This window comes from Aethalodelphis obliquidens, unplaced genomic scaffold (genome assembly GCF_003676395.1).
Source record: "Aethalodelphis obliquidens isolate GAN/ISIS:26980383/991018 unplaced genomic scaffold, ASM367639v1 scaffold27, whole genome shotgun sequence".
Lineage (NCBI taxonomy): Eukaryota > Metazoa > Chordata > Mammalia > Artiodactyla > Delphinidae > Aethalodelphis > Aethalodelphis obliquidens.
In genome coordinates this window covers 16,524,514-16,532,180 of record NW_020837971.1, presented here as the reverse complement: position 1 = coordinate 16,532,180, position 7,667 = coordinate 16,524,514, and the positions used below count along the sequence as shown (strand labels likewise).

Genomic DNA, 7,667 nt, shown 5'->3' with positions numbered 1-7,667 from the left:
CAGCCACCAGCCGAGCCGTGCAGAGCCGAGAGGACCCATGGCCACAGAGCCCAGAGTCCCAGCATCCCCACCGGGTCAGAGAGCAGAGTACGGCCTCTTCACATGTGTTCCCAGTGGGAGGACATCCTATCCTATCTCACTGTCTGTCTACCAATCGCCACAGAACATAAAAGCAACTAAAATGGAGCTGACACCTTCTTCTAAGAAATGGAAGATTCAAAAATGCTTTTTGGGGGGCTTCCCTGGTGGCGCAGTGGTTGAGAGCCCACCTGCCGATGCAGAGGACACGTGTTCGTGCCCCGTTCCAGGAAGATCCCACATGCCGCGGAGCAGCTGGGCCCGTGAGCCATGGCCACTGAGCCTGCGCGTCCGGAGCCTGTGCTCCGCAACAGTAGAGGCCACAGCAGTGAGAGGCCCACGTACCGCAAAAAAAAAAAAAAAAAAAAAAAAAAATGCTTTTTTTAAAAAAAAGCTTTAAATAAATGACAAGAGCAAGAACAAGCTGAAAACTCATCATGAATTAAGAAATTTAAATTCCATTTTGATTAAAAATAAAATAGAGAAGTGTTGCTTTCTGTGATGAAACATGTCTCTCACTTTCAAATCTTCATTAAAGTCTCAAAGGTCCCCCCAAATACCCTGTTTTAACACTGCAGCCTGTGTCATAGGGTTATATGTCTGGGTGAGAAAACTACCCCCAAAATACCCATTCTGTCTAAACCAGTATAGAGATTTAATGCAATTTCATCCCAATGGCCTTTGTTTGAACTAAACAATAGATTCTAAAATTTATCTGAGAAAATAAATAATGAGATTGCGAAGAAACTTTTTAATATGAAAATTAATGAGGGAGCTTCTTTTTTATCAAAGTATAGTTGACTTACAATGTTGTGTTAGTTTCAGGTGTACAGGAAAAGGGATTCAGTTCTACATATAGATATCCTTTTTCAGATTCTTTTCCATTATAGGTTATTATAAGATATTGAATACAGTTCCTGGGAGCTTCTCCTTTGAGATAACTTTAAATGATTACAAAAAAAGAGGAAAGTGATTTTAAAAAGAAAAAGCACGTGGGGCTTCCCTGGTGGCGCAGTGGTTGAGAATCCACCTGCCAATGCAGAGGACACAGGTTCGATCCCCAGTCTGGGAAGATGCCACATGCCGCGAAGCAACTAAGCCCGTGTGCCGCAACTACTGAAGCCCTGGTGCCTAGAGCTCGTGCTCCGCGACAAAGAGAAGGCACCGCAATGAGACGCCCGTGCACTGCAACAAAGAGTAGCCCCCGCTCGCCGCAACTAGAGAAAGCCCGCGCACAGCAACGAAGAACCAATGCAGCCAAAAATAAATAAATAATTTTTTTTAAAAAAGAATAAACACGTAAAGCTTCTCAGCCATCTCCAGAAACGTGCTTCTCCCCTGAAGGCCAGGCAATAACGCGGTTTGCGGTCCATCCACTGGCCTTGCCTTTGACTCTTCCCGTCGTGGGCAGCGTCCTTTGAGGAGGAGCCCCTCTCAGTGAACCAGATGTTGGAGGTGCAGATGTGGCTGACACACAAGACGCAGCTGCTATTCCCCTGATTTAGTGCAAATGCACCCATGCAGAGCCCTCACCCCACCACCCCCGACTGGGCCTGTTTTTAGGTGGGAGGTTCTGTCCTGTGGACAGAAAGGAGAGGCAGTGGCCTAACTCTCCAGACGGCCAGTTCCAGCTCTTCTGGGCACTCGTGGTTTGGGAGCAAGGCTCACCCACCCACCCCTGCCGAGTAGGCTGGTCTCTCCGCCACGTGGGCAGGGCTTAGGGGAGCTTTCCTGAGCCTTATTCCCACCTCTGTTCCGACGTGGGGAGAGGGTGTTAACACCGGTCACTAGTGCGCTCGTTGCACTAACCGCTCTGCCGTTGTCACAGGCATTCGAGTTAGCCGGGTCCTGCTGCGGCTACCGCGCTCCTCGTGGGTGAAGTGAGGGATGAGACAGGAGACGGTTAGAGAGGGCCTTCTCCACAAGCATTTTCTGGCACAGACAACCTTCTGTTTTTCCAGACACGCTGTCCCTAATGAAATGTGCAGCTACGTTTGTTTTCCCCGATGAGGCTGAGTACCAAACGTACCACAATGACTGTGTTTAAACCATAAATTGCTTATGATTCAAATGTTCATATTTCTCAAGCCATGAATCATCATTTTAGTAATAGTAGTTGGAAATGGCCATCGTGTGTGTGTGTGTGTGTGTGTGTATGTCTGTGTGTGTGTGTGTGTGTGTATGAGAGAGAGAGAGAGATGGGGGCCATTAAATGCCATATGGCCTCAGTTTAAAATCAGGTGACCTTATTTACATTTTCCAGTGCTTTGTGAAAAAAGATCAATTGAGCCCACTTAAGGAACATTGGCGATGTCTGTGCCTGGAGCCGTGTCCTCCTTCTTTGGGTATGGGAGCTGGGCCCTGGCTGCTGCGGGATGAAGCCAGCTGGGTAGGTCTCTGAGCTCGTCCAGAGCAGGGAGGGTCCGCAGTGCTCGCTTGCCTAGCTGGTTTGGACAGAGTGGGGGCGGTCCCTCCCTCGACACCGACCCAGCCCGTAGCCCCAGCCAAGCAAGCTTCCCACAGGGCGGGCGGGTGAAGCACCAACACGGGGAACCACAGGCTTGCACGAGGTCACCACTTCCTGACATTCAGGGGACAAGGCGGCTCATTGGCCGGAGGGAAAGTGGAATGAGGAGAAGGCCACGGGAGTGGGCACGGCACAGCTAGCGTCTCAACCGCACCCAGGCCAGGTGGGCAGCTCACCTGCTGTCTGAAGCAGCCGGTGCCTCTAGCATCACGCCTGGCTGATTTGCTGGGCAGATCTTGCCCGGTGTGGCTGGGGAGCAGAAGAGAACGGAGGGTCACCAGACACCACATGCCCTCCCATGAGGACCAGCTGGCTAGACCCAGTTCATGGCCTTCGCCCGAGGACCTGTGGGGCCATGGCTTCTGGTCCTGCCTCTTCACCCAGCGCCCCCTCCCTTCATATTGGCTCGTCCACGGTCCAGCTCCAAGGCTCCTCTCCTTTCTCCCGCCCACACGTGAAACAAGAATCCTCCACATCTCTGGGCTTCCCCTCAACACAGCAGTTTTGGGCATCCCTGCATTACCATGATGTGTGCATACCTTGGACATCCTCAGTTAAATATTGTCTCCGGTAAACCCAAGTGGGGGCAGCATCGGGCACGGAGCCAGCCCCTCTGACCCAGATGCTGCTTGGCTAAGAGGTGGCCCAGGTGAGCGGCGTGCCTGAGGCCTGCCCAGGGCCAAGCCACCAGTCATGGGGACCCGGAGAGCTATGTTTGCTGTTACAAAAATGGATTAAAGGGACATTCTCCACCTATGTAGCGGAAGTGCAGGGCCTTCCCTGTTGCTTGGGTTTTATAATGAAGATGGAAGCCAGTTTCTGGGATCCGGGAGAACCCAAGAGACTGCTCAGGGTGTTCTCACAGCCAGAAAGTAATTGAAACACTTTTCAAATAGGCCAGAATGTCCGGTCTGGAAATAGTCTGTGCTTTTTCAAAGTAAAACATATTCACTTCAGATCTCATCCACGGGGGAGGCTTCTCAGCAGCCCTGCTCTGTGCGGGTGATGGGGCTTCGTGGAGGACGGACCAGAGGCTCTCACAGCTTTGCATTTCAGCCCCTCTCAGCCCTACCCCAGAGGGTCTGCGGGCTGCAGGGCTGGTCACGAGGGATCCCTCAGACCATCTTTCAAAACAACAACAACAGTGATGGCGATAACAGAGCTGCTAGTTACAAACATCACCACAGCCAGACGTGGCCTGCCGGCTCCCCCCACTCGTCCACAGAGGCCCCAGTGAGCTTGTGCGACTCCACCTGCTTCCCTCCTCGCCCCCGGGGCCCCAAGGTGGGAGAGGAAGCCTAGACCCCAGCTCCACCTGGGCATTTCACCATCTGTGAAATGGGGATAATGCTGCCTGGCCCGTGTCCCGCTCCCCCTCCCCTGCTGCCCCCAGGGCAGCCTGGCCTTAGGTGTGGCTGGGGCAGTGAGGCTGTGTTCCAGGAGTCCTTCAGTGAACAGGAGGCGGCGGGACCAGCCATAGCAGAGAGCTGAGGAGCAAGAGGCCCCAGACGCAGGTGGGAGGCAGCGAGGCCAGAAGGGCTCTGAGGTCCCGCATTTGCCCAAACCAGGCCAGGCCTGGCGGTCTTTCCAGTGTCAGGACGGAGACTTCCAGCCAGCCCCCTCCCTCGGTCCCAAAGAACAAAAAACTGGCACTCTCCTTTTCCCTCTTTAGCCTGTGAACTCCACCCCCTCCCCGGGGGGCACGGGCCTCAGACAGAGGACGAGGAACACAGCCTCGAGGTGTCTGTGCTGACCCCAGGGCAGCCCCAGTAACCTCCCACCCCGGACAGCTTCAGGGGCCCAGGCACACCCACCCCACTCCGCTCAGCTAAATGTGGACCCTGACTGCCCCCGAGGGCATCCCAGGACCCCTCTCCAGATGGTGCTGGACCCAGCAGGAGCCCCTCCCCACGCGGACCCCACATGCATCCCAGCACCCCTCCCACCAGTCAGGACAGCTGGTGTCCCCGACGGGCTCTGTCCTCCCATCACACCCACAAGGAGACAAACACACCTACCTTCGCCTCCATCTGACTGTGGGAGGTGAAAGGGTGGGCTTTCCACAGGACCCCAGAGCGCCCGTCTCTCCTGCCAGCCCTGGTGACTCCGGCTGGCCCCCAGGCTCTATGCGTATCCACGTGGGCTGCAAGCATCCCACAGCAGATCATGACACCAGGAGCCTTAGGCACAGTTAGACGTTCAGGGCTCCAGACTAGTTAGCCAAAAAGCATCTGTTCTCCCTGAAATAATATCGGTCTGAAGAAATAACCCCAATAAAAAGTTAATGCATTGACCGACTCATCTATAGCCACTTTGGGGAAGCCCCCAGGGGCCTCAGTCTGACCCTGGTGCTCATAGCAACATGCAAACTTCTCCCGTCTCCGCTCCCTCATTGGCACGCGTTCCGGTGAGTAGTCGTGTTGAAGCCTCCTCCAGTGGCTTGGACAAGTCCACCAGTCACGGAGAGTTGTCTGCCTCCTTTTTCCATGCTCCCAACACGCCAGGAAGAAAAGGCACCCTAGAGCCCTGCAGGAAGCCAGCCAGAGGAAACCATGCTCCCTTCCCCAGAGCAGGTGCCGGGGGACATCTCAGGGCAGGGTGGAGGGAGGGGACTCCGGACTGGATATCAGGTTGACGTTTCGGTATGGACTCCATGGGATTTTCACATCAGAGAGTGCGTCCTAATCACTTACAGAGATTCTTCAGGCCATGAGATCTTCCTGAGATGTCATGCTGTGGGAACTAGGAGACATGAAGACAGCCTTTGCAGGCAAACAGCCATTTAAGAAGGCTCACTGTGCAGTACATCGGTGACACAAAGATTCTTTTTTTTTTTTTTTTTGCGGTACGCGGGCCTCTCACTGTTGCGGCCTCTCCCGTTGCAGAGCACAGGCTCCAGATGCGCAGGCTCAGCAGCCATGGCTCACGGGCCCAGCCGCTCCGCGGCATGTGGGATCCTCCCGGACCGGGGCACGAACCCGTGTCCCCTGCATCGGCAGGCGGACTCTCAACCACTGCGCCACCAAGGAAGCCCGATTCGTATGTTTTTAATGATGGCAGTTCCAGGGACCTAATGAAGCTGACGGGAACAATTCCTGTGCCCTATAGAGGTATACATATAAATAATCCCATACGCCACTGGCTGCTGGACACATGCCCGTATAACCCCCCTATCTGTTTTGTGAAGCCTACTAGTTCAATGACTATTAAAACAGGAAAGCATGTGGACGCTAACGGGAAGATATATCTTCCTTATCTACACGAATGGAAACACTCACAGTCAGACTCGGGGCTTATTCAAGTCACGATTGTAGTGTTTGGAGAAGAACCTCCAGTCTTTTCTCATCCTACTATCTCAGCATCCTATCCACCATACCAGGCAACAGGGCCACCAAATACTTCCTACGAGCCAGGCACGCCAGGTGGAATATCTGCATACCCATCCGGATACCCTTCCAATCCCAGTGGTGACCCAGGCCGTCCTTACCCACCTGGCGGTCAGTATCCTGCCACCACAGGTTCCCAGTACCCTTCCCAGCCTCCTGCGACCATTGTTGGTCCCAGGAGGGATGGCACAATCAGCGACGACACACTGTCCGAGCCTCTCTCATCTCAGCAGTCAGTGACAAACTGAGATGGCGGATGAAGGAGGAAATGGATCGTGCCCAGGCAGAGCTCAATGCCTCGAAACGAACAGAAGAAGACCTGAAAAAAGGTCCCCAGAAACTGGAAGAGATGGTTACCTGTTTAGATCAAGAAGTAGCTGGGGTTGATAAAAAACATAGAACTTTTGAGAAAGAAGGTTGTAGAACTCAGTTCTACTCTGGAGAAAATGGAAAATCGATCTGAAAACAATGATATTGATGAAGTTATCATTCCCACAGCCCCACTATACAAACAGATCCTAAATCTGTATGCAGAGGAAAATGCTATTGAAGACACTATCTTTCACCTGGGAGAAGCCTTGAGGCGGGGAGTAATAGACCTGGACGTCTTCCTGAAGCATGTATGTATTCTGTCCTGCAAACAGTTCCAGCTGAGGGCATTAATGCAGGAAGCAAGAAACACTGCCAGTCTTAGTGACCTCTGCTGCCTCCTGTGATACCAGCTGGAGATGGAGCTCTTCTAAAGTATCCTTGTCTTCTCTTCCTTTCTCTTACCTCAGTAGGTGCCCAGAATAAGTTATTGCAGTTTATCTTTCAAGTGTAAAATATTTTGAATCAATAATATATTTTCTGTTTTCTTTTGGTAAAGACTGGCTTTTATTAATGCACTTTCTATCCTCTGTAAACTCTTTTTGTGCTGAATGTTGGGACTGACTATGCTAAATAAAATTTGTTGCATTAAAAAAAAAAAAGTATGAGGCATTCACTTTCTCCACATCCTTGTCACTTGTTATTATAACACTTGTTATTATCTGTTGTTGTTTTTTTTAGCCGTACTAGTGGTTATGTAATTGGATCTCGTGGTCGATATTTTCATTTCCTTAATGATGTTGAGCATCTTTTCAGCAGCTATTCAAATTTTTGCCCGTTTGCTGCGCTATTTATTTTATTTTTACTAAGTTGTAAGAGTTCTTTTTATATTCCTATATAAACCTATATATAGGTCCTCCAATTTTGTTTCTCTTTTTCAGGAGTGGCTATTCTGAGCATTTGCTTGTTCGCTTCTGCAAGAAAAACTGCTAGGATGTCATAGGATTTGTGTGGAAACTATAGGTCAGTTTGGGGAGAACTGTCATCTTAACAATATTGCTTATAATATCTTAACAATAGCTTAACAATTCTAATTCATAAACTTAAGCATCTCCCCATGTATTTTGATCTTAATTTCTCTCAACAGTGTTTATAATTTTTGGTGCATGTTTTATACTTTCTTTTTAAATTTTATTCCTAAGTATTTATTATAAATGGAATTGTTTTCTTAATTTCACTTAAGATTGTTTATTGCTAGTATGCAGAAATACAATTGAATGTTGTATATTGATTTATATCCTGCAATCTTGCTGAAGTTGTTTTTTAGTTCATGTCGGTTTGTGTGTGTGTATGGATTACTTAGGATT

General features: G+C 50.5%; 1 pseudogene; it reads left to right on the top strand.

Moving 5' to 3' along the window:
• Positions 1 to 5,552: 5,552 nt before the first annotated feature.
• LOC113629604 (tumor susceptibility gene 101 protein pseudogene) lies at positions 5,553 to 6,707 on the top strand (annotated as a pseudogene).
• Positions 6,708 to 7,667: the final 960 nt, after the last annotated feature.